Below are 26,101 nucleotides of genomic sequence, written 5' to 3' on the forward strand. Positions count from 1 at the left end.
AGGAACTGAGGTATAACCCCTTGACACTAGATGATGGTGAGTGGTCAGCTTCACGCCTCAACCGCTTTAACGCTCTACCGATTGGATAATAAGCTGGGTGGGCACCAGAGCCAGTCTGGATGCTGTAGAATAAAGAAAAATCTCTTGCCCCTGCCGGGACTCGAACCCCAGCAATCCAGCCCCTATCTCGCCGCTATACCATCTGAAGTATGCCGGCTCCTTCCTCCAAGAATATCGGAATAAATCACTTGGAATATGACGACAGAAACAGGCTATGAGATCTGGGCTTGTAACATCGGCAGAGAGAAACAGAATGTAGAGCACTTAACTTTAGCGGTAATGCTTCTGCTTTGTACTCGGCAGATGCTCAGTTGAATTTTCGTTTTTTCCTGGACGCCGACTATTCATATTTTAACTGATATTCTTTTTTTTTTGTTTGTTTTATTCATTCCCTCCAGACGGAATAGCTCAGTCGATATAGTGACTAGGCTAAGGACTGGATAACCGATGAGGCGGGGTTCGATTCCCGGTAGAGGAAAGAGATTTTTCGTCTCTCCATAATGTCCAGATCAACTCTGGGCCCCATCCAGCCTCCTATAAAATGGACACCGGGGGCTGCTTCCCCAGGGATAAAGCGACAGGATCGTGAAGCTGATCACCCACCCCTATCAGCTGCCGAGGTTAAGAATGGTGGGAGTACACCTCCGCGCCACCATATGTATTGATGGAATGGTGTTTAATTAATTAATACCGAGGATAGATTTACCTTTTACCTCCAGGCGAATACCTGGATAGTACCTTAAATTAGGTTACGACCATTTCCTTTCATATCCATTCCAGTTCATTGTTTATTATCATTCGACGCCACGCAGTCCAAACTACTGACAGCGTCGTTGCATAAATCACGAACATGTACAGGACATCACATCAGAACTGACACTCAGAGACCACACAGCTTGGCCCAAGTCCTTATTGACAGTTGGGCTGCGTTTGGTGCTGTGTAGCATACACGTATGCAGTTCACAAGACATCGTTAAACATACCAGAAGTGGAAAAATGAATTAAAGTAACAAACCAACAAATATAGAAAACAACTTATGCCTATTAATATGGTCAGCCTTTCTTATGAGGAGTTCTGTATTATGGGATGTAACGCCATGTAGGCCGCTGAAAGTCAGCCGACATTTCGAAGGAACACGTCACCTTCATCTTCAGAGTCGAAAAATATTCCAAGCAAGGAACGAACATGAAGCAGATAACAATGAGAGCTCCGAAACGTCCGCTGCCTTTAAACATTATTATTATTATTATTATTATTATTATTATTAGAGGGGGTGGGTTTCCCCATGCACTTAGACTAGTTATTGGTCCATTGTGCGTCCCCCTTTAATTTCTACTGTCGCCATACCCTACCGGTACTGGTTCGTGCTATCAGCCCCGTTCAGCCAACGAGGTCGGCCCGGTACCTGATATTTCCCCCATCTACCAGAGGCATTGGAACCTACTTGGGCGGGAAATGTGTTGCCTAATTTTGCTCAGAGGTCTCCTAGAGACATGAGGATCTTTTACATGGCGTAAATCTACGACACGGGACCCACGGCTTAAAGTCCCTCCCGGAGGACTTGTTCCACGACCTCCGCCGGGTTTTAACCCGCGTACCTTGAGTCATGAGGTGGGAACGTTACCCCTAGACTACGGAGGCCGTTGGCTTTAAATATACTACACTGTGTTATATTCCAGAAGATAGAAACCTTCATAGTTATTTCTGTGAGAACCTCAGATCGTTCAACCTTTATTACATCTTCGTTAATTATTTCAAAATGTTATTATTGAGAATTACGTTTCTTCGTTCCCCCATACAGGTTTCTGTACTAGCACCACTAGTACAATCAGCGCTGCTGTATCACGGGAAACCAGTCCTTAGGAACTTGAACTTGGGTTGAGTGGATTATAACCACTTTAGTTCATTACACGCTCTATCGATAAAGGTCACTGTTGGCCGTGAGGGTTCCGTGACAAACCTGGGCATATCCGTTCCAGGAATATCGTCAATTTTGCGTGCTAATGGAAATTTGATTGAGAGAGAGAGAGAGAGAGAGAGAGACACTTCGCTACAGGAGATACGAACCGCTCACCCGCGACCATTGGCTTACTTAATGCCACTTTATATTTTTAACGTTAACATAACCTGACTCTTCGGAAAGAACTTGAGCCTTTCGTGGTGATGTAACAGCCTGCGTTTTGCATCTATTGTACAGTGATGGATTACGTGAGTGACATCAGAGAAAATAGATTTAATTACAGCAGTACCTGAAGCATTACACCGGCTCGTCAGTTACAGAAATAAAATTTAATCATATGTCTACCAGCAACTCATCTGTCTTATGAGATGTAACATCAGTCATAATGGCATTGCTAAACACGCAGGTTCCACAACATTGATAGCCTGTTACTGAGAACTTGTTTTCCCACCAACCACTGCCTATCGTGATGGCAAAGCTGCCGGATTCCTAGAGTCTATATTTGACCCTTTAAGGACTGAATTTATTCTAAATAATATATCTAAATTAACTTCGTATCTCGCAGGAATCACGTTACGTCTCCGCTACAAAAATCAAACAGTTATTGCTGTTTATGTTAAAATAATCTCCATTTGTAAGATTTAAGGTTTTCACTGCGGTGACTATGAAGAATGTCGATCTCTGGGATCTGGTGCCATGTAGATCTTGTGTGAACTGACTTTTCGGAGGAACATATCGCCTCCATCTTCAAGGTAGAAAAATTCGCGAGCGAGGAACCAGCGTGAGCAGGTGACTGCAGACAGTACCTTGAAATGGGCCACTGCCGTTTACTTCCAGATCCTTTACAGTTCATCATTCATTCATCGTGCCTCCATTCGACGCTCTATAGCCTGAGTTACTGGCAGCGTCGTTAAACAACGAAATTAAAACAAGCCGTAAATGAAGAACATATATTTAGCAGAGGGTTTAGGATTCGAGAGAGAGAGAGAGTACAGGAGGTTGAACGAAATCGCATTATGAGGGGCTTCAACATTGGTAGCCGTTACCAAGTGTTATTTAGGTGATTAAATCAAGGGAGATGAGGTAAGGAGATAGGAAAATTGCATATAACGGTGTAGTCGGAAAATCTGAAGGGAGGTCTGGACGTATATGGCATGGTACTATTAAAATAAGGGGGACGCGGTAGCGTAGTTGGTTGAGGCACTATGCTGCAAGCCGGAAGGTCGCGGGATCTAATCCCGATCAGGTCATTGGATTTTTCAATTGACCTAACCCTTCCAGCCGTACTATGGCCCTGGGGTCGACTCAGCCTCTAACATAAATGAATACCAGGAATCTTCCTGTGGGTGGTAAAGAGCGACCGGCGCATAAGACCTTACCGTCATCTGTGAGCCGAATATCTAGATAATGTGAGAGCCTCGACGTCTCACAACCCTATGGGTCTTCACGGCTTGTTACAGGGAGAGTTTACCTTTACCGTTTACTATTAAAATGGATCTTAAAGAAATAAAGCGTGAAGTTGTGCCATTTTGATGAAAGACTCACTTAATATTGTAACTGGAAAAATCGAGACCACTTTACAATCCCACTTCTGTTCAGTTAACTTTAAGCATAAGCTGGTATGGGACGTCGTGTAGTCTGGTAGAAGTCTACAGACATTTCAGAGGAACGTACTACTTTGATCTTCATGGTCGAAGAGTAAGCCAAACAACAACCAGTGTGAGACAAGCAGCGAATAGCTGTACTTTCTGCTGCTTGCTGGTTGTTTAGTTTACCCTTTGATCCTGATGCTGGAGGCACTGATTCCCTCCGAAACGTCCGTGAACTTCCACCGGAGTGTACAGCATTACATTCTTAGAAGGCTGTGAAAACCTCAAATCCAACAGTTAACTTGTTTCAAGGATAAAATTAATAAATTTAGATAAATAAATAAAGGATAAATTAAATTAATACAACTAAACTTTTCAAAGAGTGAACTTTTTTCTGCCCCTAAAGCCGACGTGTATCTGTAACAGGAAGTTGTGATGGTTGTTTAAATCATATCCAGACTAAGTATTTCGGACCAATGGCAATTGATGCCAGAAGAAAATAGAGTGACAAGAGTTCATCAACCTCCTCCCATCACACAATGTGTATAACGTTATTTTCTCCACGATAAGTTCAGCTATAGTAATTACTGCCTGCTAACATGTCAGTCCGTATGTCTGCAGTTCTAGCATTGCCCCAGGATTGTTACTATACTGAACTGTGATTAAACTGAGTGATTATCCTGAGGTCAGCTGTTAATTGCATTTTTTATAAATAGCGTACTCATTTCATATTGATATGTTCGGTGAAAATGTACAATGTAGTTTATATCCCAGATTGTATTACCGTCTGATGTTCCCTGGTTTATTGAACATTCTTCTTTAGTTACTTCTTACTTTAGTTTGTCGATAAATAAAGACAGAATGATTATGAATGGATTTATCGGAAATACATGTATAATTTAAAGACTTTTCCCTATACTAATATATATTCTGTTACTTGGAGGTACCGGGATAGCGTAGTCGGTATAGCGACTGACTATGGGATGGACGACCGAGGGGTCGGAGTTCGAGTCCCGGTAGGGTCAAGAATTTTCACTTTTCCAATCGTCCAGACCGGCTCTGGGGCCCACCCAACCTCCTATACAATGGGCACCGTGCTTCTCTTTCCCGGGGTAAAGCGGCCGGGGTGTGAAGCTAACCACTCACCTCCAACGAGTACCGAGGGCAAGAAAATGTGGATCTACACATCCATTCCCCCTTACGTCTTCATGGCGTAGTGCTTAATTAGTTAAGTACAGAGACAACTTTACCTTATCTGTTACGTGGAAGGCTGAGAGAATTCGTGAAAATTTGGTTGGGAGGGCATGTGTACTATCCAGCATTTTAAGTGGAGACCAAGTCAATGCAAAGGTTGATGTAATATTCAGTAAACAGGTAATAATAATAATAATAATAATGTTTTTAATTGGCTAAATAGTAACTAATATTTCGGGAACTTTTGGATTGTTCCACGTAAAATGAATCACAACAATCGGACATAGTTTCTACACTAAACAACAACCTATACAAGTAAAGTTTCACATCAGTTCAAAACACCTGGTAGAGTTACTGTTTTGTATATTTTAATGTGTAACAGTTTAGACGCATCGAAACACCTGAGGACGGCCGTCTGTGGCCGACACATATCGTGTTGGTGTTGAATGGTGAATATTTTAATGACTGTTGCATTAATCTTCCGGCTTGTAGTATAGTGTCTCGAACTATGCTACCGCGTGCCCCAAAATAATAATATAATATGATATATAATTTTTATCGAATAAATTATTGTTGAATTTATATATTTTTTTTAATAATATTTAGGCTAAATATGAATACAGGGATTAAGTATAGCCTCTCAAGTGACAGTTTTAATTTGAGCGATGGAAGAACGTCACTGGGACGCTTGGCACTTTTCCTGTTCGACCTGCTTCTCCGTAAAAAAAAAAAGAAAGAAACACTTTCTTACTCTGTAACGGGCCAAGTGCCGGGTCAGAAAGATGAAGTCCTAAATTAAACAGCGAAGATGTAATCAGCTGCCTGGTGAAGGTTATCGCGTGCTTCGAGAGGGGGATCTTACATGAGTATGGTAGAATGATGATTAGCAGTGGAAAGCCGAAGAAACTCGGAGAAAACCTACCACCTTGTCTACCACGAATGCTACTTCAAGTTATCCGGAATTGAACCCGAGGTTTCGCGGTGAGAAACCAGCTCCTAGCCACCAGAATTATGGCACGGCCAGCTTCTGTATGTCTTGACATATTTAGGTATTAACGTCTTATTCTCCTCACTTATTGTCAAGAGCATGAGTGTGACTCTTGACGGGGTTTTGGTTTGGATATAGGATTTATTGACCACTTACACGCACACACAACTCGTAAGTACAAGTACAAGTACTAGTACCGCAGTGTTTTCACTAGTAGTTGCCTGGTAACGGCTTCTAACAATGGCTATTCCTCTTCTTCTGGCCTCAAGTCCTCTCTGAATGGCGACTCCCAAATCTGCTGTCCTGTACCTGGACTAACAGAGTCCCTATATGTATATTATATACATTTTTAACATGTTTAACATGTAAAATGTAGACATCCATTCACTTATCCAAACCCCGTCTATAATCACCCCTACTTGCTGATATGAGTAAACTGCACATTAAGAAAATAAACCCTTGTTTCACATCTCAGAGGACCGCGATCTTAAATGGGAAATTGTTTCACCTCTTGATATTTAGTAGTTGGAATGTAGATATAATGGTAACAGCTTCGATTTGAATAATGACAGGTATTTACAGTAACTATATAGCGTCGTTATGTACGTATCAACCGACAGCCATTAATGGCTCAGTGTCAGGTATCATGGCAATGCGATGGAGTGGCAGTTCCTTTCAACTCTTTCTTCCCCAATCCGCCACTGGATTTTCGTATGATTTTAGACGCATGCCATAATAGAAATGTCAAGGACATATGTAAATAATGTTGACTATGTAGTGGCCAGCCCCTGATCTCAGTGATACCATAGCAAGCGAGACGGGCATATTTCGTCATCATCCGAAGGCCGCTGTTCCAAATGAATTATCACCCAACGTGACGGCAGAAGCTACCTAGCCTGTCTGTCTCCACTCTTTATGCCTACTTTCAAAGGAAAACAAACCAGGATTACTCACACGATCAGGGTTGGATTCTCAACAAATGTCGGTTCTGGCTGTTATATTCTGAGGAACAAGGCAGTCTCAGCGTGAAGCTGACCACTACTTCCATCTAATGCTGAAATCCTGAATGCGTGGAAGTTCACCTCCGTGTTCCATACGACCTCAATGCGTGATGTTCAGACACAAGTATATAGCTTTACTCAGAGCTGCAGACCTGACGATAAGGGCACCAGGGCGAATCGTCGCGAATTTAGAGACTGAAAGATATTTCGATCGTGTAACTATGATGTACAATTCTAGTTATCGATAGATTTCACAGATATGGAATTATTTGTGGTAGTTTGATGTTCAGTGGCTGTTATAAATGTAAAAACTCCGTGGCTTTTAGTCCGCAAGCGAACTATACCGACCGAGCGACCGCCGCTTGCCGGCGGGAAGTTAGTGCCAAGTTTAGCGGATGCAGAGTGTCGCGTGATCAGCGCAACGAATCCCCACGGCCGATGATTTCGGTTTTCTAGGCATGTTCATGGCGTGGTGCTTAATTAAACACAAGGATTTTAGTTTTTTTTAGCGGTTTTCAAAGCATTGCTTAGCATATGTGCACAATGCCGTGCCAGTTTGTGTAATTTAACCAGGAGACACAGTATCAATTTTTGAAGAGACTGACGAAAACGACAAAATATTCATGTTAGACGGAAGTCAGACAACCTAAGGTGTAAGTAAAAATATACAAGTCAGAGTTCATTGTTCAAGGACGTCGTGTGTCTCACGGTCACTCACCCGCGCGACCAGTAAACTTAAAAATGACAAATACCTGTGCGGCAAGTAATCGAGTAGGACCCGACAGAACATCCTGTGGAGCACTCAAATCTTTCCAGACCACACATTCAACCTACAAGCCGGAAGGTCGCGGGTTCGAGTTCCGATGAGGTGACTTTTTTTTTCAGTTGACCTAATCATTCCAGCCGCACTGTGGCCCTGGGTTCGACTCAGCCTCTACCAGAAATGGGTACCAGGAATCTTCCTGGGGGGTAAAGGGTGACCGGCGCGTAACACTGATAACCTATCAACATCTGTGAGCCGATTGTCTAGAAAATGTGGGAGCCTCAACCTCTCACAAGCCTATTGGCCTTCACGGCCTGTTACAGGGATACCTTTACTTTTTTTACCTTACAGGCTAACTCAGCTAGTATAGCAAATGGGCTACGTGCTAGACGAACGAGTACTTGGGGTTCGATTTCCGGCAGGGGTAAGAGATTTTTCTCTTCTCCATAACGTAGACCGGCTCTGGGGCCCACTCATCCTCCTACACCCACAAGGATAAGTAAGTAAGTAAATCCGTTAATATTTAATAATAATTTGAAACGGCTCCCCTCCTACAATGTTCGCATTTTCAATGGGTTGAGCTTAGCACACAAAGAAATATCGACCTGTTTATATGAAGAAGACGATTATAACACTAACAGCACGTCGTTAAAGGACATTTCTCCAGGACACCTCCCTCCACTGCGAGTTGTAAGTCTGAGGGACACGTCAGAGCGAAATCGTGACACTCTCCATACTCGGCACAGTGATATTTGCAGGCGGTATTTGAATGAAACTGCGCGTCCGAGAACCCCCTGCTGCGCCGGGGTCACGGTTACAGAAAACACACTTGCACACTTTCTGGAAATTTATGCGCGATCTCACAGTTTATAGAAAAGAGAATATTATTGCAGTGTTTAGCTTGCAGAAGTTCACGAAAATGAACAAAATAACAGGATAACATGTGACACACGGAATTCACAAGTAATTGGTAAGTAAAGACACAAGGTAGAGATATTATAAACTAATTATTGTTCCAGAAACAAAAATTAAGTATTTATTTAAATACGTAACTTATGTTTGCTGAATGAGCATAATTGCTGTCATCAGAAGCAATGCTTTCTTTCTTATTTCTTTCGCTGCCAAGGGACTTCCTCGGAATGTAACACAAACTTAACCAACTATTGTATGATTCGAACAGTATGGCGTATGGCTGAGTTGCGCAGTAGCGTGGACTGTCACGTGGTAACAGTTAAATCAACCAGCATCGGTCATTCTTCTATATTCATTCTACGAGCTTTGCCTTGCTGCTTTCACAACATTCTGCTTGTGTCTGTGTATGAGTGAAATCATTCCAGTTGGTTATTTCTTTTCAGTAACAATTATCTGTGTTCTTAAAAATAGGAGGGTAACACCCAGAAGTCAGAATTTTCACGGACTAGGACGTCACTCTAAACGTGTTTCATTATTCCAAGCGAGAGATGGAGAAAAGAGGCACTGTGCTCGATGTTGTAAAATTTATCCTCATGTATTTATGCAAATATTTTGGGACGACAGTAACAAATAAAAATTTGATTCAGGAGAAAATTAAGAGGAGAATGAATTCGGGTAATGTTTTCTATTATGCAGTCCAGAACCTTTTGTCTTCTCATCTGCTTTCTAAAAACGTAAAAATTAGAATATACAGAGCTATAATTTTGTCCGCGGTTCTGTATGGGCATACGACTTGTTCTCTGACACGAAGGGAAGGACGCACACTGAGTGTGTTTGAGAACAGGGTGCTGAGGAGAGTATTTGAACCGAAGAGAGATGAAGTGACAGGATGTTGGAAGAAACTGCATAATGGGGAGCTTCATAACTTGTACTCTTCGCCAAGTATAATTAGAATGATCAAGTCAAGGAGGAAGAGATTGTCAGGGCATGCAGCACGAATGGTGGAGAAGAGGAATGCATATACGATATTGATGGAAAAGCCAGAAGGAAAGATATACTATTATGACCAATGCGTAGGTGATTGGATAATATTAAAATGGATCTTCGAGAGATAGAATGGGGTGGTATGGACTGAACTGATCTCTCTCAGGATAAGGACCAGTGGAGGGCTCTTGTGAACACGGTAATAACGTTTCGGGTTCCATAAATTGCTAAAATTTATTGAGTAGCTACACAATTGGCGGCTTCTCAAGAAGGGCTCAGTTCCAAGAAAGTAAATTAATTATGTTGATTTTAAACTTCTGTGGGAATATATAAATTCGACTCAACATTTTCATATTTGTCTACAATTTGTTTTCATAAAATTTGTAATTCGTGAAATATTACTTCTCAATTACTTTTGGGCAGTGGCAATGTTCACTGTCAGAAATTATTAACAAAAACAGGTTATTAATTATTCTTATTTAATTCCTGCCGCACTGTCTATATGTAGAATTCCTTTAGGTTTCGTCTTGATGTTTTTCAACCTTATTACAATTTCCTAAAGTGAAAAATTTCGTAATTGAACCCCTAGACTCCCTCTATGCAATCGCCTTTTCCGGACTCTTGTCCATGGTCAGAATCTACCAGTATTTGGCGTCTGTAAGTGAACGTGTAGCTCAAATGTCGGGTACTGTGACCTGCTGGTTTCCTTTCAGAGCTTTTTTAACTCCTAGCAGTGCTGCCGAAAGTGAGGCCCTGGACAAGGGCTTGCGGTGATAGGAACAACATCTTATACTTTGAGTACCATAAGCTTTTCGATAATTCGTGACCCAACTGAGACAAACATAACTCAGACCTTTAGCTGAAACCTCATCCGAAGTTTTCCTGAGGCGCCGAATGTTTTAAACATGTGTTTCAAGAAAACATAGCCGGCATAATATATTTTTGGGACAAATGTGTGAAAATTACGTAGAGAAAATAATTAACATAGAAAAGTTTCATGACATATTACCCTAGAAAGTCATTGTGATTATGATGATGACGCGAATAGCAGACTTTATCCCATTTTCAAACTGTTGTCAGTGGCATTTATTTGAAGTCAATCTTAGACTGACCAGATAAGGGAAAATCAAAATAGCTTTGCTATTTTATTATTGATCATATAATGTCACTGTGAGTATATCATCTAAGGTAGAATGAATGTGGAGCAGTTGCTGGAATGAGAATTTGGTGGAAACAAAAGTGTTCAAAGGAATCCTGCCCCAATTCCACTTCGTTTACCACAAATTCCATATAAAATGATCTAGGATCGAATCCAGGTTGCCGTTGCATTATTATGTGGTGATATAGCTTTACAGACGTTAAAATTGCATGGGCATAATATTTTACACACTCGGTTAAAGTTTAAGAATATTAAATTATCCGTTAAGTTACTTTTTAGTGCTCTAGGATGGCGAATTAGTTTCTGTTTCGCTAGAAGGACTTGTCATAACATTCCAAGCCCTGGTTATGATCACAGTGTGTTTGTAAACCAAACGCAGTGAGCGATTGTTTTGCGCTTAATATTTCGAGACAGTCTGTATTATAAGAGCTCTGATGGGTGGCCTGCAAAACAAAGCCATCTTTGCGAAATTAACATAAATAGATGCTATACCTGCAGACAGGACGGGTTTACCTTGTGGAAATCAATAAGAACATGACCTTTTCTCCGAAAAAATCATCTACAAGGGCCTCGCAGCTTCGTGGAACTCAATTTCAATGTTATTCTTATGATTCAGTAAGATAAAAATTGTTCTGGTTTCTCTTCGGTCTATACGGTCTTCGTTTCTGTTGAAAAGATCTGCGAGAAATGTGAAACAAATAAGCATTAAAAACATAAAAATATAACACAAAAAGATGATCCTAGTGGAATCCATGGTCACAAAATTGTACTTAAATTTTGTGCGTATAGCGAATGGCTACGGGCTGGACGACCGAGGGGTCGGAGTTCGAGTTCCGATAGGGTCAAAAAGTTTCTGTTCTCCACGTCGTCCAGACCGGCTCTGGGGTCCACCCAACCTCCTATACAATGGGTACGGGGGGCTATTTCCACAGGGATAAAGCGGCAGGGGCGTGAAGCTGACCACTCACCTCCAGCTAGTGCCGAGGTCAAGAAAATGTGGATCTATACATCCACTCCCCCATACGCCTTCATGGCGTAGTGCTTAATTAGTTAAGCACAGGGACAACTTTACCTTTACTTTTTACGATTATTCTTCAAGAATGTATTTACAGTTAAGGTCTTTACATAAATACAGCAGAAGTTTCAGTTTAACAGATTTGGAAGGAATCTACATTTGTTCGGTCAATTTTAGCAGCCCAAGGACTTGCAGTATGAAATTTTTTCATGTCCGTTTACTTACGAGAAATGTAAGATCATTGCGTGATGCCCTTGTAGATCGCGGTAAAATATTCCTTCGTGATAGAGGGGTTGAAAATTTCATGTGATTGCTTTCCATTTAGCTCCAGCTTGAGCCGTTACGTGTTTGCTGTGGTTTTAAGATTTTTACAGNGTGTTACAATGTGGCTTTTTGGTCGTCAACAAAACATTTTTTTTCAAACAAAATCAATTCAATATCATTGTACTAACATTGGCAGGCGCTGAAATGAAAGCAGTGTTAGTATAGTGATATTGGATTTGTTTTGTTTGAAAAAAAAAATGTTATTTTGACGGCCAAAAACTACACTTTACAGTCTGACACATTTCTCTTTTAAGTACCTTTGTACTGGAATCTATAAAAGGGGCTGATCAACTCCGAATGTTATCCAGATGCAGCATCTGTAAACACATACATACACACACACATATACTGTATATTGGCGCAGGGACACGACAAAGGTAACACACGCTCCGAAAAATCATGGATTTTAAAAAGCTTCTACTTTCGGTTACTTGCAATTTTCAAAATATAAGAGACACTAAATAATTAACCTGTTCACAACTATACTGTGTCGAAAACATTCTCGAGGATGCGTCATCACATACTGACGTAAAGCTTCGCGTCTTCATTCCAAAACTTAATAAATTATATTTTAAATATACTATGAAAACCAGAAACGCCATACCGGAGACGCAGTTCAACGCATATGACTTTATTTTTTTTAAATTATCTACTTAAGTTATGACGTACACTCAGAGATGTTTTTGACAGACAATATCTTTATATCGTAGCCTTCGTTCGGTAATGGGATATAAGGTTTCACGGCGGTGAATATTGGGATTGTGGTGTTTTGGTATGTGACACTGTATCGATTGATCGGTATGTTCCTAAAAAACACTGGTTACTTACGAACCCAACTGCATAGCGTCACATCCAGGATCTCAATGCTTATGTAATGATTATTCAAGTAATGTGTTTGAGAAGGAGGTGTCGCAATAATACTCCACCTGAACGCTGACATCTGTGGGTAGCTGAAACATCTTGGCTGAAGGAGTGCCAAAGAAACCTCCAAAACCAACAAAGCCTGGATGTATTTGGAACAGCAGAGAGAGAGAGAGAGAGTTCTGTGTCTAGCCATGCAGTCGGCATGAGCTGAGGCTAGTACCACTCATTGCCAAGGTGAGCCAGTGATCTCCTTGCTATAGTCCACCAAATCAGATCACATTCGCCGCTGGACGCCACAGGCTATGTACTGCCCCCAAGGCAGTCTAGTGGTCTTCTGTCGGGACAAATGAAGATCACTGCCTGCTGAAAAAACTAACAGAATTCCATTCTGTGTGATTCACACACTGATGCTCCTCATGGATCATATTTATTTTTGAGTTGCCGTGTTTAACATTGATATTTTAATAGCTCTGTCGGTATAGCGATTAGGATATTGGCTGGACAACCGAGAAGTAAAGGTTCGATTCCCGCTAAGGGCAGGGTATCTCGTTCATCTCCATAACGTCCATACAGGCTGTAGGGCCCAACCAAACTCCTATCCAGTAGATACCGAGAGTTCTTTCCCTGGGGGTAAAGTTGCAAGGGCGTGAAGCTGATCATTCACCTCCATCTAGTGCGGAGGTTAAGAATAGTGGAGCTATACCTCCGCTCCCCCAAACGTCTTCATGGCGTAGTGCTTAATTCATTAAATCCAGGGTTAAGTTTACCTTACCCGGAGGTTTTCATTAAAAATGCTGAAATAAGTGGAATATCACGGACGTTGCGTAGCGACCGTCTTCTTAGCTTATGCATAAAACTTAAAATGCAGGGATATCGAAATGTGGGCTGGGGCGCTGGAGATAGCATGTGCAGGCAGAATTTTGTTGGGGAACTTACGCGGAACCGTGTCCAGTGGCCACCACGGTGGCTCGGTTAGATCGTAAGTCAGGTCATTTGGGATTTGTGGTGAGCAGAGTAGCAAATGTGAAGGATTTTCTCTGAGTACTTCCGTTCCCCGTGCAAATTCTCCTTCTACGGATTTCTCCACGTTCGTTAATTACCCTCTCATCCGGCGGTATAAGTCTCGATATTGAGGACGTCGTTAAATAAGCAACTAAATAGAAAGCACTGTAAGGCCAATTCACATACTTCATCATACATGACTTTACCATCGAAACGACATCGAGTGCTTCTCGATAGACAGTTGTTGGTTACTGAATACCGAGGTGCCGCGCCATAGCTCAAGCGTTTAGTCACTGGCTTCCAACCGCGGCGGCCCGGGTTCGATCCCGGGTCTGGTCAAGTGGGATTTGTGGTGGACAAAGTGGCGCTGGGGCAGGGTTCCTCCCAGTACTTCGGGTTCCCCTGCCCATCTTCATTCCACCCACTGCTCCACAATCACCCTCACCTATCATCTGGGCTGGTACAATAGGCCAGAAGTGACCGCAGTACAAGGGACTTAGTCCCACCCCACTAGCAATGAAAAAAGTACTGAATACCGAACAATAGTGAATCGGTGCGACCGGTAAAGCAGGTTTCGATAAAATCGACATTCCGCACTTGGATCACTAGTGCGTGTACCGTTATTTTCCTGAAGATAACGCCTATCTAGTTTTATTGAAAGCGGTGATCTATGTAAGTTACTAAAATGTAATCGAATTTGTTGTAGTCCTTTTCGAGAAAATCACCATTTTCTTTTTGGCAGCCGTTTAAAGGGACTCTATTTTTGGAGGTAGAATATTCATATTCACCGGATACCGACCTGTAACAAGGTCTTAAATACCAAATATAAATAAAATCCGTCCAACTGTTCAAGAGCTAACGAAGCGCTACTCCATACCTACAAGCGTACAGACGTCATTCCAAAAACGACCTTATCGCATTCGAGGTAACCTCAAATCGTGTAAGTCCGTCAAAAATCGTGATACATATTTTGTTTCAGGCCCACATTACTTTCTCATAAGTATGCGGGTGTGAGAAAATAAAAATCAGATAAGCGGAAACAGATTCCATTGATATAAATCATTCTTGTGAACTTATGCTCGTCTGAGGAGATCAGAGTCTTCATGTCCCCTTTAGTGTATCTCTCATTAAATAGCAAATAACCCCCCAAAACTGAAACAGAATCGATTGAAAAGCAAAACACAAAATAACCAAGAAATATTTCTTCCTAGGTTTGAACCAAACATGAATTTTAAGTGCCTTTTAGCGACATGTAAGGCATTTGTTGCATACAACTACTACAGAGTGCGCAAGGTTTCCTGGCTGGAGTGCAGAAGTGAGTCGGGTGTTTCTGAACCTGCCAAAGTTTGCCAACACCTGTTGAAATCGATACGCATGAAATGTGATATTGATGTACCAGCTCGCTACTGAGCATGCGCAGATTTGACAGAACTAATTTGTATATTTCAGTGAAACTCATATTAAACCTTGTACTTAGACAGACTTACAAGGCCAAAAAAAGAGGGGGGAGGATTCAGAGAATGACACGGGGAAAGTTCTAGATTTTAACAATATGCTATGTGTAAATTATCTTTGAGGTTACGTCATTACCATAAAGTGATGTAGAGCATTACGTTATAACTAGAAAGTTACTGCATTCTACGAGTATTTTCAGCACTAAGATCACCGCAAGAAAGGTCTCTTTGAAAACACAGGACTTTTCTTCCGCGAGGTCGCCTGCTTAAGATATGACGTAACCTCGGAGATGTTTTAGACACGCAGTACGGTCTCATTACTTTAAGGTGCGCCGCGCAAGGAACATTTGCAGTTAATATTGAGGGTGCGACCCGTCTTATGTCCACATATGTTCATCTCCGTACGTTATTCGAGGTAACCACCAAAACTGTTATTACTCACTCAAAATTCGTTTCCTCCTACAGCACGTAAAGAATGTCTATCAAAGATTTTCAGAAGTATTAATACTCGTATATTATCACGTGTTCGGGGTTCCGTGACTAATAATAACGGGTTCTGGACATGTTCCATTCTTGTCCTTGTACTCTTCTGTCCTGCTCTCAACTGAACTCTCAGTCAAAGTCACATTGCGACTGACGGTCAGCCAGTCTGTCTGTCTTGGTGTCGAGCCCCGGCTGGGGCTCATGATCAGATGTTTGTCTTTAGATGGAAGTTACTGTCCTGTCCATTTGGGGCGCCCTCTCTGACGAGAGGTCGGGTCTGTCATTTGTCATCTCATACTCAATACTGACTGTCGGTTATTCTGGGAGACTATAAGAGTCAGAGTCACTTTACGACTGGCCGTTTACCGCCAATCAGTTCGTCTTGGCGTCAGGCCCCTTGACGCCCACGACCAGAGATCTTTTTTCTAACTGAACTCTTACAGTAATAGTCCTTATGTAACATCCTCTCTGACGAGAAGATGGGTCTCTCACTTATGAATACACTCGACCTTTCGTCAAGTGTATATTTCGCACATATAATATGTTATCGAACACTCTTCCTTTTGCCTCTGTCAAGCCCTCTGTCTGCACAGGCTTTACAGAGCAGATCATGCGTAACTTACAGATCTTATGCTACAACGAAAACTTAGTCATTTGAACGGTAATAAGCTTGACCATCGCCAAGTTTAAGCCTCTTATATTTTCTGTGTCTGGCTTCACCTTGTCCTATACCGCGAACATGTTCATTATCATTGGGAGACTCTCAGTCAAAATCAAAATCACATTGCGACGATCAGTCAGTCAGTCAGTCAGTAAGTCTTGGTGTCGAGCCCCGTGTGGGGCTCATGACCAGATATTATTTATTACCATTTGACAGTTACGGTGTTGTTTCTATGGAGCGCCCTCTCTGACGAAAGGACGTATCTGTCTTTTGTATATGCTGCTGGTGCTTGCCAGCGCAGTCTTTCTCGGGTCCGAGTCCTTTGGAACTCGCGACCATATTTTACTGTCTCAGTTTTTAGACTTCCCTTTTCGTCGCCACCTACGACTCGCAGGGTCGCGGTGCAGGTATTCGACCCCGCCTCCACATTCTGGGAACCTCTCATAATTCTTCCGCACGGACCCCACGGAAAACACGTGTCACGTGTTATCAAGAATGTGTGTTTACCGCGCCGTTGCCTGCAATAAATCTCCTATTGTTCCGCGTATTGTTGTACGCATTACCCAGCAACAGGCTATTCGCCAAGAATCTGTCTCCGCGGGAACGTGTTTATCGAACCGTTGCATAGCAATAATGGTTCTATGCGTCACAATATTAATGACTTACGAACCGGGATAGTTCAGTCGGTATAGCGATTAAGTTACGGGCTGGAGAACCGAGGAGTCGGGCTTCGATTCCCACTAAAGGCAAGAGATTTCTGTTTTCTTTCTTTTCCACAATGTCCAGGCCGGTTTTGGGGCCAACGCAGCCTCCTCTACAGTGGCTGCCGTGGACTCTGAAGCTGACCACACTTCCAGCTAATTGTGGAGCTATACCTCCACTCCCCTCGTATGTCTACATGGCATGATGCTTAATTAATTAAGCCTGTGAGTAATTTTACCTTTACATCTGATACCTTGATGCTTTGAAAATGTGATACAGTTAATATTTGGGAACAACATTAACATATCAAAATTTGTTTCAGGAGGAAAATATGAGGAATCTGAACTCGGGTAATGCTTGCTACCATTGAGTCCAGAACATTTTGTCTTCATGTCTACTGTCTAAAATCATACAAATTAGAATATACGAAACTATAATTTTGCTGTGGTTCTCTATGGGTGTGAAACTTGATCTCTGATATTAATGGAAGAACACAGACTGAGAGTGTTTGAGAACAGGGCGCTGAGGAGAATATTTGGACCGAAGAGAGATGAAGTGACAGGAAGTTGGAGAAAACTGCATATTGAGGAGCTTCATAATTTGGACTCCTCTCCAAGTATAATTAGAATGACAAAGTCAAGGAAGATGAGATGGAGAGGCCATATAGAATGAATGGAGCGTAGAGAAATGCATATAGGATATTGATGGGAAAGCCAGAAGGAAAGAGACCGTTAGGAAGACCAAGACGTAGGTGGGTGGACAATATTAAAGTAGATCTTAGAGACACAGGATGGGATGGATTGGATTGATTTGGCTCAGGATATGGAGCAGTGGAGGGCTCTTGTAAACACTCTAATGAACCTTCTGGTTCCATAAAATGCTGGGAAGATTTGAGTTGCTGCACAATTGGCGGCTTCTCAAGAAAGGATCAGCTCCATGTAGTTAGTTAGTAAGAAAGCTTACAGTTGCTTTAAAACTGTTAAATAAGTTTGTACAACAGATGTACAATGTAGTCTATCTGTCAAAAGGTGTGTGTATTACAGGCTCAGATAATATGACCTAGGATACGGTAAACGTAAGGCTCAAGTCACGTACATGCATATAGGTCATTTATGGTCTCCTTACAATTGGCGTTCTGTCCGTTGAAATAACTCCTTGGACCAGACAGCTGGCCAGCAAATTCTCATCATTATATGGAACCCGATGCTTCATTACCATGTTCGCAAGAGGCCTAAGCCAAAACATCAGTTCAAAGGCGAGGCCACCTGCATCGTTTCGTAACTTTCTGATTTTTTGATGATCAGAATTTTCCCCCCCCCCCGTTCAAGCCCCGAAGTGTAAGACCACCTCTTGTCGGCTATCCGAGACTGCTTATTCCGTATATACGTAGGTCGTACAGAAAGTCATGAGCAACTTCTTTTTGCATGCAACCTGGGAACAGCAGACGAAAGAGTATACGGTGGTAGGTGGAACCAGCTGTTGTGTTAACCTTGAGTGTCTTGTAACGTCAATAGCTTGCATCACGTGACCAGTATCACTCCTAACAAAATGGCGACAACGATATGTCGTTTCGCCAGCTTGCTGTTATCAAATTTCTTGTGAAAGAGGAAATCCCTGCTGCAGAAATTCACCAGAGAATCAGGGTGCTTATGGAAGTGTGCGCATGGGTGCGAGCAGTGTTCGAAGTTGGGTGAAACATTTTAAAGATGGGAACACCAGCATCGAAGATAAGCCTCGGAGCGGTCGTCCTCGAACAGACTCAACTGAATGCAACAAGGAAAGAGTGGATGACATCATTCAAGATGACAGGCGTGTGACTGTGGACACAATAGCCCGAAATCTGGGAATAGGGCACAGTGCAGCACAGGAGATGATTGAAAGCTTGGGCTATAGGAAAGTTTGTGGTCGTTGGGTCCCCCGGTTATTGACCGAAGACCACAAAGGTCAGCGAAAAGTCATCACCTCAGAACTGCTGCAGAGATATCGACACGAAGGCGATGATTTTTTGCTCTGTATTGTGACAGATGACGAAAGCTGGTTTCACCATTTCAAGCCTGAAACGAAACGGCAGAGTTTGGAATAGCACAATTTGCATTCTCCATCAAAATAGAAGGCAAAAACAGTGCCATCAGCTGCCAAGATGATGGGCACAGTCTTCTGGGATGCAGAGGGATTTATTCTGGCCGAATTCCTGGAACCTGGGCAAACGATCAATGCTGCTCGTTATGTCCAGGCGCTGCACAAGCTCCATCGTGTATTGCGCGATAAACGTCCGGGACGAAACATCATCATCCTGCATGACAACGCTCGCTCCCACGCCGCTCGCTTCACATTGGAAGCAATTGCAGAGATGGGGTGGGAAGTTCTTCCACACCCCTCCTATAGCCCTGATCTGGCACCCTCCGACTACCATCTTTTCGGATTTGTGAAGGATCAGCTGCGTGGACAACGTTTTGAGACAAGGGGGGGAATTCAGAAAGCAGTGCGTCAGTGTCTTCGGATGGCTGGAACGGAATTTTACAGAAGGGGAATTTTCAAACTCCCAGAAGGCTGGGAGAAATATGTACAAAGAAGATTGAGGTGATGTATTTGGTTTGTCAATAATAAAGCATGTTACTTTACAAAAAATTGTTGCTCATGACTTTCAGTACGACCCTCGTATAAGTGGAAAGCAGTTTCCTCCGTTCCCAACCTGATGACTCTTCATGATGCCCTTGACTTCATTATCGTAGACGGCTTTCCAACATGCAGCAACCTTACAAAAAATATTTGGACTCTCCATCGATCTGCAGGACGTGAGCAAGAAACAGTTCGACACCTTATAATTTTCTTTTGGGGTTCAATTTCTTGCACGCAACCACCATAACTTACGTTTATAGCTGCGCTCCGAAGCGAAACAGCAGATTTGCGTTTCGAATTTCAAGCAAGGTTCACACAATATTTTCGTCAGCACCAGGGACCGCGGCGGTGTTGTCATTACGTAACGTCGTGAAGCAACGGATCTCTGTTAAAGGGTGGAGTCACAAATTCTAATTTTAAAATTCTCTCTCTAGTTTTCACAAATCATTACATGTTATGTGAACAAATAAAGTAGTAAGAAGAATGCTGTCTTCTGGGATGTATAGATATTGTGTTAACCGACGTTTCGGAGGAACTTGTCACTTCCATCTTCAGGGTATAAAAAGTCCGCGAGCGAGGAACCAGCGTGAGCAGGTTGCTGCAAATCTTGCAAATGAAGAAGTAAACTCTTGTCACTCTGTGAATTTCTTATGGGTCCATTTCTTAATAAACACCTAGAAAATTGACTCGGAAATAACTGATCTCATGTGTATTCATAGGGTACTCTGTTCAGATGTCAGCCTATAAACTTGATCTGTAACTGGCAGTGAGATTTGATGATTTTCTTCATTCTTCACACATAAATATTGGGATAGTTACCCCCCCCCTCCCCAGTCCGTTTCAGTTCATGTGTCACATCTGATTCTCAGACGCATAATATATGCAGTAAACGGCCGTTAAATATTCTGCTGCGCGCGCCATCATGACGTAATCATATTTTCTGTTTGTGTTTTTCGCAAATATTCCTCAATATTAATTCAATTTGTTAAGAATATCTTGCCACTGGTGGGTATATAATCTTCAATTCTCATTTCCAACCATTAACATGGTCAGTATGTCTGCCTTGCGAACTTCTGAAGTGAGCGTTATCTCGTCTTCATAAATCTTCCTTTCTGGGTTTGTATAACCATACCGGGACTCGAACTCCGGCCCCTCGGCCGTCCAGACCGTAGCCAGTCGGTATGCAGACCGCGCTATCTTTTGTCTTCTCCACGTCGTCCAGACCGGCTCTGGGGCCCACCCAGCCTCCTATCCAATGGGTATCGGGGAGTAAAGCGGCGGGGACGTGAAGCTGCCCACTCATCTCCAACAAGTGCCGAGCTCAAGAAGAGGTGGATCTATACGTCCACTCCCCTATACGCCTTAATGGCGCAGTGCTTAATTAGTTATACACAGAAACAACTTTACCTTTTTACCTGGCTTCGTATGGGGTCTGATCCTCAGTTGCATAGATTGGGCTTATAGGGTAAACACACACCTGCCGTGTTTTGTGGCACTATGTTCTAAATTCAATATTCGCTCTCTAGTTAGTTCTAACAGTTCGGCATAGATGACTCCATTACAGAGGCATTTTTTGAAGACAGGTTAAAAATTCGTAATGGATCTATGTATGGGGAATTATTAAAACAGATGATGGAACTCATAACATGATTTAATTGTGAATTTTACCACAAAATGAGCTATGTCGCACGTAGGTAGGATTACCCAGTGACATCGAAAAGAAGGAATGTGACTGTTAATTTGGATTCGATGAGATGTGGAAGGAAGGAGCATAGAGGGGCTGAGGAAGAATACGAACTGTAAAGTCCTCTCCATGTCTAAGCTAGACACCAGGACTGCGTAAAGGAGACTGAGACGTGGCTGTATGGCAACCGATCGGTCAGCTGACAGGCTAGGCAATCCGTCATACACTGCGTACACAAAGAAACGTGAATTCATGCCTAAGTGACCTCGTTGTTTGGAACAGTTAGTAAGAATTACAATCGCGATCACCTTGAAACTTCACAAGAAAGAAAAAAATATTTTGGTCCCATTATAAGTTATGTAACTATCCAGCAAAATTGAATTTATTTCGGATTTATAGACTCAGTAATTTATAAGTCTTCTATCGAATTCGCAGAATTTCACAGTCTCTCATATCCCTGAAGTGTTTTGCTGATTAGGTATAGATAAAGACTCTACGTAAAGGTATCCCTTTAACAGAAGCACAATAGACCACTGAGGTCGCGGTGCAAGGGTCGAGAAGACCTACCCCTCATACATTCATTCATTCATTCATACATCCCTGTAACAGGTCATGAAAGCCCATAGGGTTATGAGACGTCGAGGCTCCCACATTTTCTAGACAATTGGCTCACAGATGGCGATAAGTTTGTCAGCCTTACGCGCCGACCGCTCTTTACCCTCACGAAGATTTCTGGTACTGTTAGAGGTTGAATCGATCCCAGTGCCATAGCGCGGCCGGAAGGATTAGGTAAAACGAAAACAAAAAAATTCAGTGACCTCGTCGGGAATCGAACCCGCGATCTTCCGGCTTGTAGCATAGTGCCCCCTGATTAAGTATGGTAAGGGTAAATCAGAGAGCAGACCGTACTACGTATTTACGTGTAGTTTAAACAAAATATTACACACTCGACTGGCCCTTATACTGCACATTTCCCATCATGCCACGTTAGTTGAAAGTTTGCGTAAACTAGCCTTGCTTTCGCCGTCCTGGGATTTAATGGACCCGCCAAAGTAGGTTTCATGGTTTTATCTGGTGACAGAAATAGCCAGATTCCGAAAAGATGCGTTTCATTAATTAAAACAAGACAATGCAAAATGTCTAGCGCATGTGATAGTTTAATAACAGACCTTCGTTACAAACCTTTAGGCCATAGTTTCTCAAACCGTGGTCGAGACCCACCAGAAGGATCGCCGAGTTCTTAAGAATGATGTAAAGTACAGTTGCACCCACCGACCGTTTTAGCAGACCGTTAAATAACTGTAACTGGCGAAATATTTAGCGATTTGTTCTCTGACTGTACAGGAAAGTTTTGTAGCATGCTGTTGTACGTAGATTGTAAATGAATTAATTTCCTTTTGTCACCATACGGACTGATCTGCAACAATGTGGAGACCCAAACATTTCGCTGACGGGAAGAAATATCGCGGGGGGGACTGTAGTGTAAATTTGCACTATTTTAGGGCGTTGCGGAATCATAAATTTCGAAAGCCCTCGCTTTAGACCTATTGCAAGTGCGTTGCTTCACTTCCAAATTATAGTTAACATTTAATTCATTGCAAATCCTGTACAATAATTTAATATCAGGTCCAAATTCAAAATCTGGAGTAATCAGATTCAGTGCTCTGGATCTAGGGGTTACGAAACCTTGACTCCGACTGACACCGTCCATTACAGGTTTTGTCTACATTAACTTCTGAAAGCTCTTGATGAAAATTATAATGGTTTGTGTAACATACGATTTAACTTTCTTTTTTACTGCTAGTGGGACTAAGTCCCTTGTAATGCGGTCACTTCTGGCCTATTGTACCAGCCCCAGATGATAGGTGAGGATGATTGTGGAGCAATTGGTGGAATGAAGATTGACAGGGGAAACCGAAGTAAACGGAGAAAACCTGCCTCAACGCCACTTTGTCCACCACAAATCCCACTTGACCAGACCCGGGATCGAACCAGTGCCACCGCGGTGGGAAGCCAGCGACTAACAGATTGAGCTATAGCGCGGCCCTACAATTTAACTTAGTGTGTATTGTGACTTACTAAGGGCTGGATGATAAGGTTTCGGCCATCAGGGACGGAGGCCTATTACTTGAACACGGCGTCCAATTGTTCCCGGAGGCTCTTTCTCCCTTGTTAAGAAGCCGGGACGTGAAGCTGTCCGTATTCCTCAATCTGGTGCTGTAGTTAAGAGTGCCTGGAGATATATCGCCACTTGTACAACATCTTAATTCTTTGATGCTTACCGGAGCACAGAGGCAACTTTGCCTTATCAAGCCACCTCGAATAGCGGAAAATGTGGTTACCGAGCATATCAAGGAAAAATAACAACCTTATGGTTTCTCTCTTACCGCTTATTACGTAACATGCTCATCCAAGAGTTCTGTCTTCTGGGTTATGACGGCGTGTAGTCCGTCAACCGACGTTTCGGAGGAACAGAAACGTTTCCTTGTCACTTGCTTTCACCCTGGTTTCTTGCTCGGCTTATTCAACGACCCTTGAAGATGGATGCGACATGTTCCTCCGTAACGTCGGCTGACTCTCAACGAACTGCACGGCGTTATATCCCAGAAGATACAACTTCTCATAAGCGGTACGCGGTAGCGTAATTGGTTCAGGCAATACGCTACAAGCCGGAAGGTCGCGGGTTCAATTCCCGAAGAAGTCATTGGATTTTTCAATTGACCTAATCCTTCCAGCCGCACTATGGCCCTGGGGTTGACTCGGTTTCTAACAAAAAGTAGTACCAGGAATCTTCATGGGGGGTAAAGGGCGGTCGGCGCGTAAGGCTGACAAACTATACCGCCATCTGTGAGCCGACTGTCTAGAAAATGTGGGAGCCTCGACGTCTCACAACCCTATGGGCCTCCACGGCCTGTTACAGGGATAACTTTTACCTTTTTATAGTACAATACAGCATCAGCAGTACGGCGTAGTGGAGTGGATTTATTACACGGTAAAGCGTCAAACGAAAGGTAACAAAAGAAGCGCTTCTTATGCTTACTAGTTCACAAACTGATGTCGTCTTTTCTGAAGGGCTTGGTTTGTCCCTCATTACAACGGATAACTGATGCCATTAATCTTGGGACGTCAAGCCATGCCTTCCCATTGCAATTACAGTTCTCCCGTATACCAAGAGAGCAAACACTTTTTTCTTTCAGTTTTAATGTTATACGTTTGTAACCTTCAGTCGTAGTGCAATTACACGAGGTTAAAACTGTACGTACTGTTATATAATTGATCCACGATGCTTCTAACTAGAAGTGTAACTCCAATATTCTCAGGGTTTGTCTCTTGTCTGGTACCACGAGGACCGCCATTAAATATATTACGTTCCAGAGAAAACGTTGCAGATTTAAGGGTACTTCAACCTGCTTCTCCCTTGTTTGGGAAAATATAATTGTAAAATAAACATAAATGTTTATAAGACAGTTTTGAGAGAGGAGGAATATCAGAGCGTAAGAGGATGGAAGTAAGAAAATTTCATATTGAGGTGATTCATAACTTCCACATCTCTAAATATTATTCACTCATTCATTCATATGTGGCTCTACTGCCCTTTGTTGGACCTTGGCTGTTTTAATCTTTTACACAGTCGGTAGGACTCCTTGAACGGGGGATCAGCACGTCGCAAGGCACACAAGACAGCACAAAAACAGAATAAACACACCATGATATGTATGCATACATATCATGGACGAATATCATGGACGAAAATCAGTGCAACAGGACGCTAAAATACAACAGAATAAACACACACTAACACCCATGCATCAAGTGGGGTTCGAACCCACGATCGCAGTGTTGGAGCGGGCGCTAAGACTTTACATGCCATAGACCGCGCGGCTATTGTGATCGGCCTAGATATTATTAGGATGATAAAATAATGGAGTAAACGAATGGGCAGGGTATATAGCACGTATGTAAGAAGAGAAATAAGTACAAAATTCTATGAGCAAATCATGAGGGAAAGAAACCATTTGCAACAACTAGAAGCAGACGGGAGGATACTAGAGTGGCTATCAAATAAGTGGGATGGAAGGGTGTGGAGTGAATTCATCTCACCGGGATAGGAACCAATGTTTACCCACTTGTGAACACAAGTTCTATTCTTCCCTTATAGAGAGCAGATCGGAGATGGTTGGATCATGTGATCAGAATGGATCAAGCAAGATGGTAAAGATGTTTTTTTAAGTAAGCCAGGAGATAGTAGATAAGTAGGAAGACCCAGATGGAGATGGCTGGAAGAATTTCCCAGCATTTTATGGAACCCGAAGGTTCATTACCGTGCTCACAAGAGCCCTCCACTGGTCCCTATCCTGAAGCAGATCAATCCAATCCATAACATCCCATCCTATATCTTTAAGATACATTTAAATATTGTCCATCCACCTATGCCTTGGTCTTCCCAGTGGTCTCTTTCCTTCTGGCTTTCCCAACATGCTGGAAGAAGTAGAGAATAATTTACGAGAGCTAAAAGTAAAGTGATGGAAGTGAAAGGTAAATAATATAGAAGAACTGGCATCTGTCGTAAAGGAGACCACAATTCTTAGAGGGCCGTAAGTTCGGGTGAGAGCGTTTCATATCCGTTCCAGTATGTAACGGTCATATGGTCGTTAGTATGATTGGAAAGAAACTGTCTCTTT

Source organism: Cryptotermes secundus, unplaced genomic scaffold (genome assembly GCF_002891405.2).
Source record: "Cryptotermes secundus unplaced genomic scaffold, Csec_1.0 scaffold2218, whole genome shotgun sequence".
Taxonomy (NCBI): Eukaryota; Metazoa; Arthropoda; class Insecta; order Blattodea; family Kalotermitidae; genus Cryptotermes; species Cryptotermes secundus.